The sequence below is a fragment of the Oncorhynchus keta genome, chromosome 7, assembly GCF_023373465.1.
Source record: "Oncorhynchus keta strain PuntledgeMale-10-30-2019 chromosome 7, Oket_V2, whole genome shotgun sequence".
In the NCBI taxonomy this organism is placed as follows: Eukaryota; Metazoa; Chordata; class Actinopteri; order Salmoniformes; family Salmonidae; genus Oncorhynchus; species Oncorhynchus keta.
This window is the reverse complement of record NC_068427.1, coordinates 6,856,890-6,866,698: the sequence shown is the minus strand read 5'-3', so window position 1 is coordinate 6,866,698 and position 9,809 is coordinate 6,856,890.

The window sequence follows — 9,809 nt, the reverse complement described above, 5'->3', positions numbered from 1 at the left end:
GGCACTAGCATCAATTCTTTGTAGGATAATAATTCCTTACTATATCTATGTAATAGACCCTGCGATAGACTAGTGTTCTGTCCAGGTGGTGAATGTATACATCAAGCTGCCTCACGCAACAGAAAAAGGAGGCAGTCAAGGCTTGTGCAAGGCTACTTACTACTTATATCTACCGTATGTAATACAGTACATAGGGCTGGTGCCTTGCTTCAGGTTTTCATTACACTGTTCCGGCGACTGCAACTTCGACAGCAACAACTGGCCCTTCCGACAACGATGCAACTTCAGCAGCTGCATCAGATCCTGATCAACCCGCACTGCGTTTCTGTGATCGTCCTCGGGGCCGGTGTATTTATTCGAGGTACTCCTCGCTCTTTTGTTTGGGTCTCAACCCTGTGTTTTGTACGTGTTTGTTTGGTCTTTTTCCCCGTGCCTTTGCACGTTGTAATTGGGTAAAAACATTTTTAAAACTATTACGCATTCCTGTGCCTGTCTCCCGATCCCTTCTTTCTATTGTTAGCAGCGCTTGGGTACTTAACATTACAACTGTAGGTGTTCATACACAACAATACATTTATTTTTCCATTATTTAACTAGGCAAGTCAGTTAAGAACAAATTCTTATTTTCAATGACGGCCTAGGAACAGTCAGGTGCAGAACGGCAGATTTTTACCTTGTCAACTCGGGGATTCAATCTTGCAACCTTTCGGTTAGTAGTCCAGCAATCTAACCACTAGGCTACCTGCCACCCCTACATGACTAGACTGTCTACAAGTTAACCCTAACCCTCTACAAGTTAAGCCAACCTCAAACTTTTCACACCTTTGCTAACTGCCCATCTCAATCATTGACCCTTGAGTGTAACAAAACACATACACAACCATTAACATGGTTTCTTGTATGTTTACACATCCTTATGGTCTGTCTTCATGTCTTTCCTGGAGACTTGCAGTACAAACAAACCTTCGATAAGAGGTCAAGGCAGTGGGTAGTGAAGAAAGTGTACGAGCCCAAAACCCACCCCTTCAACACAAGATGAGGTTCACCGGCTGAAGAACATTCAGGACCCTGACTGGAACATTCAGCCAACACAACATCCATATTCAGTTAGACAGATGTTGTAGTATAATATAGAATACCTTGTATGCTCGCAACTGCACTGTGGTATAGATATAGCTAACTCTTGTACATATGTATATAATGGAGTTTTATATAATACTTTTTAGTATACTGACTAGATGAGTCAAATGACAAAATGAGTCCAGCTGCATCAGAAACCAATCAAATGTTTACTTCAACTCCTGGATCAATTCATTTTGATTCATTGTGATATTCAGCTTATATTGCTAGATAGCTACCAACAGCAAAACCACTTACTTGTATGTAGTTTGCCCTCTTGGTCCAGTGGGTCTAAGCTGCAGCCTCCAGGTGATCGTTGAGGCACCCCTCTATCCATATGTGCTTCGAAACTTCGATGGTCTGTTACACGCACAATCCATGGGGTCTGCAGTGACCCTCTCCAGTGACAACGGTCCCCGATCTAATTAATTGCAGCACAGACATTCTTCTGTCATCATGGCTAGAAAGCACCCGCATTTGCACGACCAGTCGGAGTCTGACCGTGGCTCCCCAGGATCTGGGTCGGCGGCGGCGACGACAGCTGCTTACTGGTCCACAATTCTTGTTCTCGCTGTCTCAACTCCTCTTCAGTGTATTCCGGCTCAAATGAATAGGGCTGTAGTTAAGATTTGTGCTCATTTTAATTAGCATTTTTTCCTCAGCTGGTTTCCAAATGTAAAGAAATGGTGGTCATACTGGTTGACTGTTCTTCCCACACACAGCCTCCAGTTGCCTCGATGGATGATCAGTCAACGTCATGTGACTTGGGAAATGGTATTCAGGATTATCCTTTTTGGCAACTCACAGAAACAGACATTCTTGATGCCTTATTAGCTATTGACACCAAGAAGTTAGGGGCTGACAATTGAAACCAGTCTTTGCTTAAATATGCAGCGCACCTAATTTTTTTAGCATCAAGAAATCTTACAAAAGTGTGGAAAGCAGATTTTTTTGCTACCACTCCATAATGGCAGGGATAGTAGGGATCTAGATCATTAACAACCTATTTCCAGGCTCCCTTGTCTACCAATAATACCAGAATCGTTGGTCATAAAACAGTTGCTTTATTTTCGATTTGTAAAATGTATTCTTAATATGAATCAATCAGGATTCAGACCTAAACATAGCACCACTACGGCTACCATGTTTGTGGTAATTGATATTACAAATATTAGGTATTCCCAAACTGGGGTACGTGCAATGCCGTCGATGGTACGCCAAATAAAAAATGTGATTTCCATTTTTTTTTTAATGTAAAATTATTATTTTTTGTACTTTTTAAAAACGTTTTTTTTCTTCACATTTTCAAACAGTCCATTAATATTTTCCAAAGGGGCTATACATTTGGGTGAGTTTTTTTCTCGCCTGAGTAGCTTCGTTTCACTGCCAAAAAAAATATATATACAGTGGGGCAAAAAAGTAATTAGTCAGCCACCAATTGTGCAAGATTTCCCACTTAAAAAGATGAGATAGGCCTGTAATTATCATCATAGGTACACTTCAACTATGACAGACAAAATGAGAAAATAAATCCAGAAAATCACATTGTATGATTTTTAATGAATTTATTTGCATATTATGGTGGAGTATTTGGTCACCTACAAACAAGCAAGATTTCTGGCTCTCATAGACCTGTAACTTCTTCTTTAAGAGGCTCCTCTGTCGTCCACTCGTTACCTGTATTAATGGCACCTGTTTGAAGTTGTTATCAGTATAAAAGACACCTGTCCACAACCTCAAACAGTCACGCTGCATATCCACTATGGCCAAGACCAAAGAGCTGTCAAAGGACACCAGAAACAAAATTGTGGACCTGCACCAGGCTGGGAAGACTGAATCTGCAATAGGTAAGCAGCTTGGTTTGAAGAAATCAACTGTGGGAGCAATTATTAGGAAATGGAAGACATACAAGACCACTGATAATCTCCCTCGATCTGGGGCTCTCCGCAAGATCTCCCCCTGTGGGGTCAAAAGGATGGTTCTTAATCAGTGGTAGCTGTCTATTGTTTTTGATTGAGAACCATACTTAGGTAGCTTTTTCCCACATGGTTTTTGTGGGTAGTTTTGTGTCTTTCTGCACCTGACAGGACGGTTTCGGTTTTCTTTCATTCTTTTTGTTATTTTTGTTATTTCAGTGTTCAGTTCAGTTCAAATAAAGTATAAACACGTACCAACACTGCGCTTTGGTCCTCTCCTTCCAACAGCCATTGAATTAAGTACCATGACAAGAAAACCTGCCATTGAAAAGCAGAAAGTTGATTTAATAAATACAGGTACGGAGAGATAGGACAACCTTGCTTAATTCCTCTCTTTAACTCAAATCTAGGTGAGGTGCCATATTTCAATTTGATAGAGCTGTTCTTAGAGCTTTAATAAAAACTCCCAGGAAAACTTAAAACGTTCTCAGAACGTCCCTGCAACCTAAAAATAAAATATAAATCATATATAAAATTTCCACAACTTCCAAGAAACTGAAAGTGCTAGCTGGGTACTTATTTTACTCCTGCTGTTTAATTTGGATATACATTTTTAAAAACTGCTCCCATGTCACACCATAAATACCAGTGCCTCATATCAAATGAATTCCACGACACAGGTTGTGTTAGGACAGTATAAGTTCAAAGATCTTACAATCAGACAGGAATGAAGGTTGTTAGGTGTGGTTTTTAGACACTCATGGGAAAGACACATTCAGGTGAAAAGCAGAGTCAGACTCGATCGTTGAAATGAATGCACGTCACTCATCGTTAGCTTGGTTGTTGGGAGTGCCTGAAGTGCCTTTTGAAGCAGACGGAAGGTATGAAGAAAAGTGCATAGCACGGGAGGGTGTGACAGGACAGGACGTGATTTGTAGTGCACCCTCCCATAGCGTAACCATGGACGACGCCAGAGGAATGCACTAACTGTAAACAGCTGTGTTATTGTAGAGGCACAGGGCGAACTTTGACTGAGTATTAATCAGTTGCTCCTAGATACTGATCTAAGGTCAGTTTGTCTCCTCCCTAAATTTGAGGTCAGGATTTTGTGAAGGGTAAGTTAGATTTTTGTCCTTATGCAACTTCTACTTTGAGTTACTCTGAGTAACTATGACAGAGAGCTATCTCACTTCAAACACTCCCAATTAATAATCTACGAAAGATAAGTAATGAAAAATTGTTAAGGTTTTTCAGAATATGTTTCCCAAAAGTGCATAAATGACACTAGATGGTGCCATCATAAAAATGAAAACATTAATCATAGGTATCTTACGGTAGCGTATCACATAATTCCTCAGCACTAGATGATCTCAGGTGATCTCATTTATTGACCAATAAAAACAGTGTTGACGAGTTGTCATAGTCCAAAGCCTTCTTTTACAATAACGAGTGTGAAGAAATCCCCTTTGGAAACAGCACACCTTGTATCAGCTAACAGCTACACGTATAAACACCTTTGACAGTATATTCCATTACCACATCTTAATGCAGTGTGACATGTTAATTTCACACATTTTTACCAAAATCATCATCGATACACCATACCATATCACACAACCCTTTGAGTTTAATCCATCCATGTTATGAATAAAGATAGTAGATATCAATATTATGGTACTGAATAAGTACTGGGCTGGAACACAAGTGTATGATAGTACATGTATGTGATATGATGATATGATATGAATAGAAATAGTGTCTATCATTACTAACACTTTGATTAGGGTTGCAAAACTAATTTAACAAAGTTACTGACATTTTCAGACATGTGGGAAATCTATGGAATAATGGTAATAAATTTGTTATAATCTTAAAAAATATATGATTTTTTCCCATATCTCTATCTGTGTCCATGTTGTCCATGAGTTTCTAGTAGATTTAAAGTAGATACACTCAGCGGCCAGTTTATTAGGTACACAAAAATAGTTAACTCCCACTGACCGTGGATAACGTGGCGGTGGCTTGCTATACACAGTGCATTCGGAAAGTATTCAGACCCCTTGACTTTTTTGACATTTTGATACATTACAGCCTTACTCTAAAATGGATTAAATACATGTTTTACTCATCAATCTACACACAATACCCCATAATGACAAAGCAAGAACAGGGTTAGCTTATTTACGTAAGTATTCAGACCCTTTGCTATGTGACTCGAAATTGAGCTCAGGTGCATACTTGAGATGTTTCTTCAACTTGATTGGAGTCCACCTGTGGTAAATTCAATTGATTTCACATGATTTGGAAAGGCACACAACTGTCTATATAAGGTCCTACAGTTGATAGTGCATATCAGAGCAAAACACCAAGCCATGAGGTCAAAGGAATTGTCCGTAGCGCTCCGAGACAGGATTGTGTCGAGGCACAGATCTGGGGAAGGACACCAAAACTTTTCTGCAGCATTGAAGGTCCCCAAGAACACAGTGGCCTACATCATTCTTAAATGGTAGAAGTTTGGAACCACCCAAGACTCTTCCTAGAGCTGGCCGCCTGGCCAAACTAAGCAATCAGGGGAGAAGGGCCTTAGTCAGGGAGGTGACCAAGAACCCGATGGTGCCTCTGACAAAGCTCCAGAGTGCCTCAAGGGAGACGGGAGAACCTTCCAGGACAACCATCTCTGCAGCACTCCACCAATCAGGCCTTTATGGTAGAGTGGCCAGACAGAAGCCACTCCTCAGTAAAAGGCACATGACAGCCCGCTTAGAGTTTGCCAAAAGGCACCTAAAGGACACTCAAACCATGAGAAACAAGATTCTCTGGTCTGATGAAACCAAGACTGAACTCTTTGGCCTGAATGACAAGCATAACGTCTGGAGGAAACCTGGCACCATCCCTACTGTGAAACATAGTGGTGGCAGCATCATGCTGTGGGGATGTTTTTCAGCGGCAGGGACTGGGAGACTAGTCAGGATCGAGGGAAGGATGAACGACGCAAAGTACAGAAAGATCCTTGATTTTTAAAAACTTATCCACAGCTCTCAGGACCTCAGACTTGCAGAGAGGAATGGGAGAAACACCCAAATTACAGGTGTCCCAAGCTTGTAGCGTCATGCCCAAGAAGACTCGAGGCAGTAAGCGCTGTCAAAGGTGCTTCAACAATGTACTGAGTAAAGGGTCTGAATGCTTATGTAAATGTGATATTTTTTATTTTAATACATTTTGCAAAGATTTCTAAAAACCTGTTTTTGCTTTGCCATTATGGGATATTGTGTGAAGATATATGTTTTTAAAAAACTATTTAATCCATTTTAGAATAAGGCTGTAACGCAACAAAATGTGGAAAAAGTCAAGGGGTCTGAATACTTTCCGAATGCACTGTAAATCAGACAGACAGGCATCGAGGCATTCAGTTATCAAATCAAATGTTATTTGTCACAAACACATGGTTAGCAGATGTTAATGTGAGCATAACAAAATGCTTGTGTTTCTAGTTCAAACAGTTCAGTAATATCTAACAAGTACTCTAACAATTCCCCAACAACTACCTAATACACACAAATCTAAAGAGGTGGATGAGAATATGTACATGTAAGTATATGGGCGATGGACGAGCGGCATATGGACGAGCGGCATAGGCAAGGTGCAATAGATTATATAAAGTGTAGTATATACGTACGTACATGTGATATGAGTAAGATAAGATATGTAAACATTATTAAAGTGGTATTATTTAGAGTGGCATTGTATAAAGTGACTAGTGATCCATTTATTAAAGTGGTCACTAAACAATATTTAAAAAATAAACCCAGAACATTAAACAGAAAATTATGTCTCCGAGGCCAATTCTGGGGGTACTGTGCGCCTCGAGGATCTTTTGTGTGAGGCCCCTGAATGTTTTAGATACGAGTGATGGACATAATGCTTACATATTCCAACTGAGGATTCAACTGTGAAGATTTTCACAGACAGCAGTCCCAACCCCCTTTATCATGCAAAACCCGGGAGTTTTTCTCCTGCGCTGCGTATGAGAGAATGGCTTAAGATACGGCTAGCGTTATGTCAAATTGAACAGGCTCTGAGTGGTACATCCCTACCCGCCTATGCTTTGGAAGAGTTGGTGTGCGTGCGCGATGATTTGTAAGCCATAATAATCACTTCAATGGCGTGTAGCTCCGACTCCAAAGTGACAATTTTAGCATGTGAACAATATGATAGTACAAATGCGACAAAATCTGTCAGTTCATATGTATTTTCCAAAGCCTGCAAGGATGTAAACTATTTTATGCCAGTGTGTAGCTTTAAATGGTGTGATTACCATATATTCATAACCATGATGAATAACCTGGACAATCTTTTCCAAAATCGTGAACAATCGTGGTCCTTCTGTGGCTCAGTTGGTAGAGCATGGCGCTTGTAACGCCAGGGTAGTGGGTTCGATTCCCGGGACCACCCATACGTAGAATGTATGCACACATGACTGTAAGTCGCTTTGGATAAAAGCGTCAGCTAAATGGCATATATTATTATTATTATATTATTATTATTATTATATTATTATATATTATTATATTATTATTATTATTATATTAATTACGTCGCTGGCCGCTTCTATCCTTAAGACATACCCAGGGTCTACATGCAAAACAATTGATCTATCCATGGAGTGAAAACTTACGGAACCATGCTGGAGCGAGCAAGAGAGCCTGTCTTGACCATGGGGAATTGGAAACGGACGGGTGTATAAACCTATAACCGGGCCCTTTATCTGTAAGAAAGGAATAGTAAAATGTTTTAACTAATTATAACATGTTTTAAATGGTTAGTACTAAATATTATGAATTAAATAAATGCTTTTAAAATAAAGCCCACTACTGTTGTGTCATCTGCAAACTTGATGATTGATTGATGATGGAGACGTGCATGGCCACGCAGTCGTGGGTGAACAGGCAGCACAGGAGGGGGCTGAGCACGCACCCTTGTGGGGCACCAGTGTTGAGGGTCAGCGAAGTGGAGCAGTGTTGAGGGTCAGCGAAGTGGAGATGTTGTTTCCTACCTTCACCACCTGGGGGCGGCCCGTCAGAAAGTCCAGGACCCAATTGCTCATGGTGGGTTTGGACCCAGGACCTCCAGCTTGATGATGAGCTTGGAGGGTACTATGGTGTTGAATGCTGTTACCGTTCGATTGAACTTTAGAATGGGCAAAACGAGTGACCTAAGCAACTTTGAGCATGGTCACTGGCGTAAAGCTCTTTACCCCGCAAGGTCAGAGTAATTGTTTTGAATATAGAACTGTTCTGTATAGGCTACAAGAACCTGCATGACATGAGCCGTTCTCACGCTGTCTCCCAGCTTGGATGGAAAGTTGTACGCATATAGTTGTATTTATATAGTCTCATATAACAGACTGATTGCACACACTCAAGAGACTTCCGGATGGTTGTACAGGGTTAATATTGGCATAGTAGAATTATTAAAAAAAATAAAAATATCAAGTATATTCTATTCTGTAACCCTCATATTACAGCAACAGTATTCACTAAGTTGAGGAGTTATATTTAGGATAAAGCTTTACTTTGTGAATTTATTTTTCAGATAGAAAAGTTTTAATTTTAATATTTTACATGAAAAGTTTCCCAAAAAGATGGTAGTTTTTTACATTTAGAAAATGGCCAGTGGTATTCCCTCCCTTTGCAACCTTAACTGTAATATTACAATGTTGAATTAATACTGGGAAGGAACAAAACCTGCACATGCACCTCAGGAGCAGAATGGAAGCAAACTGGATTATTGTCACTCACCACTTGTGGTGGCATCACTGACATTGCAGTAAAGCAGCCAATCCAACCATAGAGGACACAACCATATAAAGCCCAGCTCCTGGAAGTGTTGATGGTAATTGCCTGTCATCTCATCCCAATCCAGCTCATCATTTCGTCACTCTTGACTGAGCATCCCTCCATACTTCAACCATCCCTGAAGCAGAGCTGAGGCTAACAGGGGTTAATTGGAGACCCATTGGTAATGTTTGGCTTCCTCAGAAGACAATCTCTCTCTTTTTCCCTATCAACGTTTTTCTATTTCATTTCAATTTAAGGGGCTTTATTGGCATGGGAAACATATGTTTTTCATTGCCAAAGCAAGTGAAACAGATAATAAACAAAAGTGAAATAAACAATAAAAAATGAACAGTAAACATTACACTCAAGTTCCAAAAGAATAAAGACATTTCAAATGTCATATCTCTCTCTCACCTCTCCTAAGTACTGTCACCACCGGTCTACCATGTTGACCAGTGGTTGGTAAGAACGTAATTTTGGGTTTACAAAGTGTTGTTTTCGGGACATCAAATCCTGTGTTCACCATATGGGGATGGTTTATGGTATGTTTAGTTTGAGGACAATGGTACGCAACTATTGGCCTGCATGGGAATGGACTGGTAAATAGTAAATAGGCATACAGTTTATGAGGTAATCTAACCTGATCTCCGAACTCTAAGTCAGTACTGAGCAAAGGAAAAAAATCCTGTGCAACCAGTGAACCCCAGTATATGGTTTGGATTGGCCTAAACTATCACATTTCAAGGTAAGACCCAGATGCAGACAATGTCGAAGTAACAACAGTTTAATAATCCAACAGCCTATAAAACGAGCTAAATAACTTATTTGCTCGCTTCGTGGCAAGCAACACTGAAGCATGCATGAGAGCATTAGCTGTTCCAGACGACTGTGGATCACGCTCTCCATATCCGATGTGAGTAAGACCTTTAAACAGGTC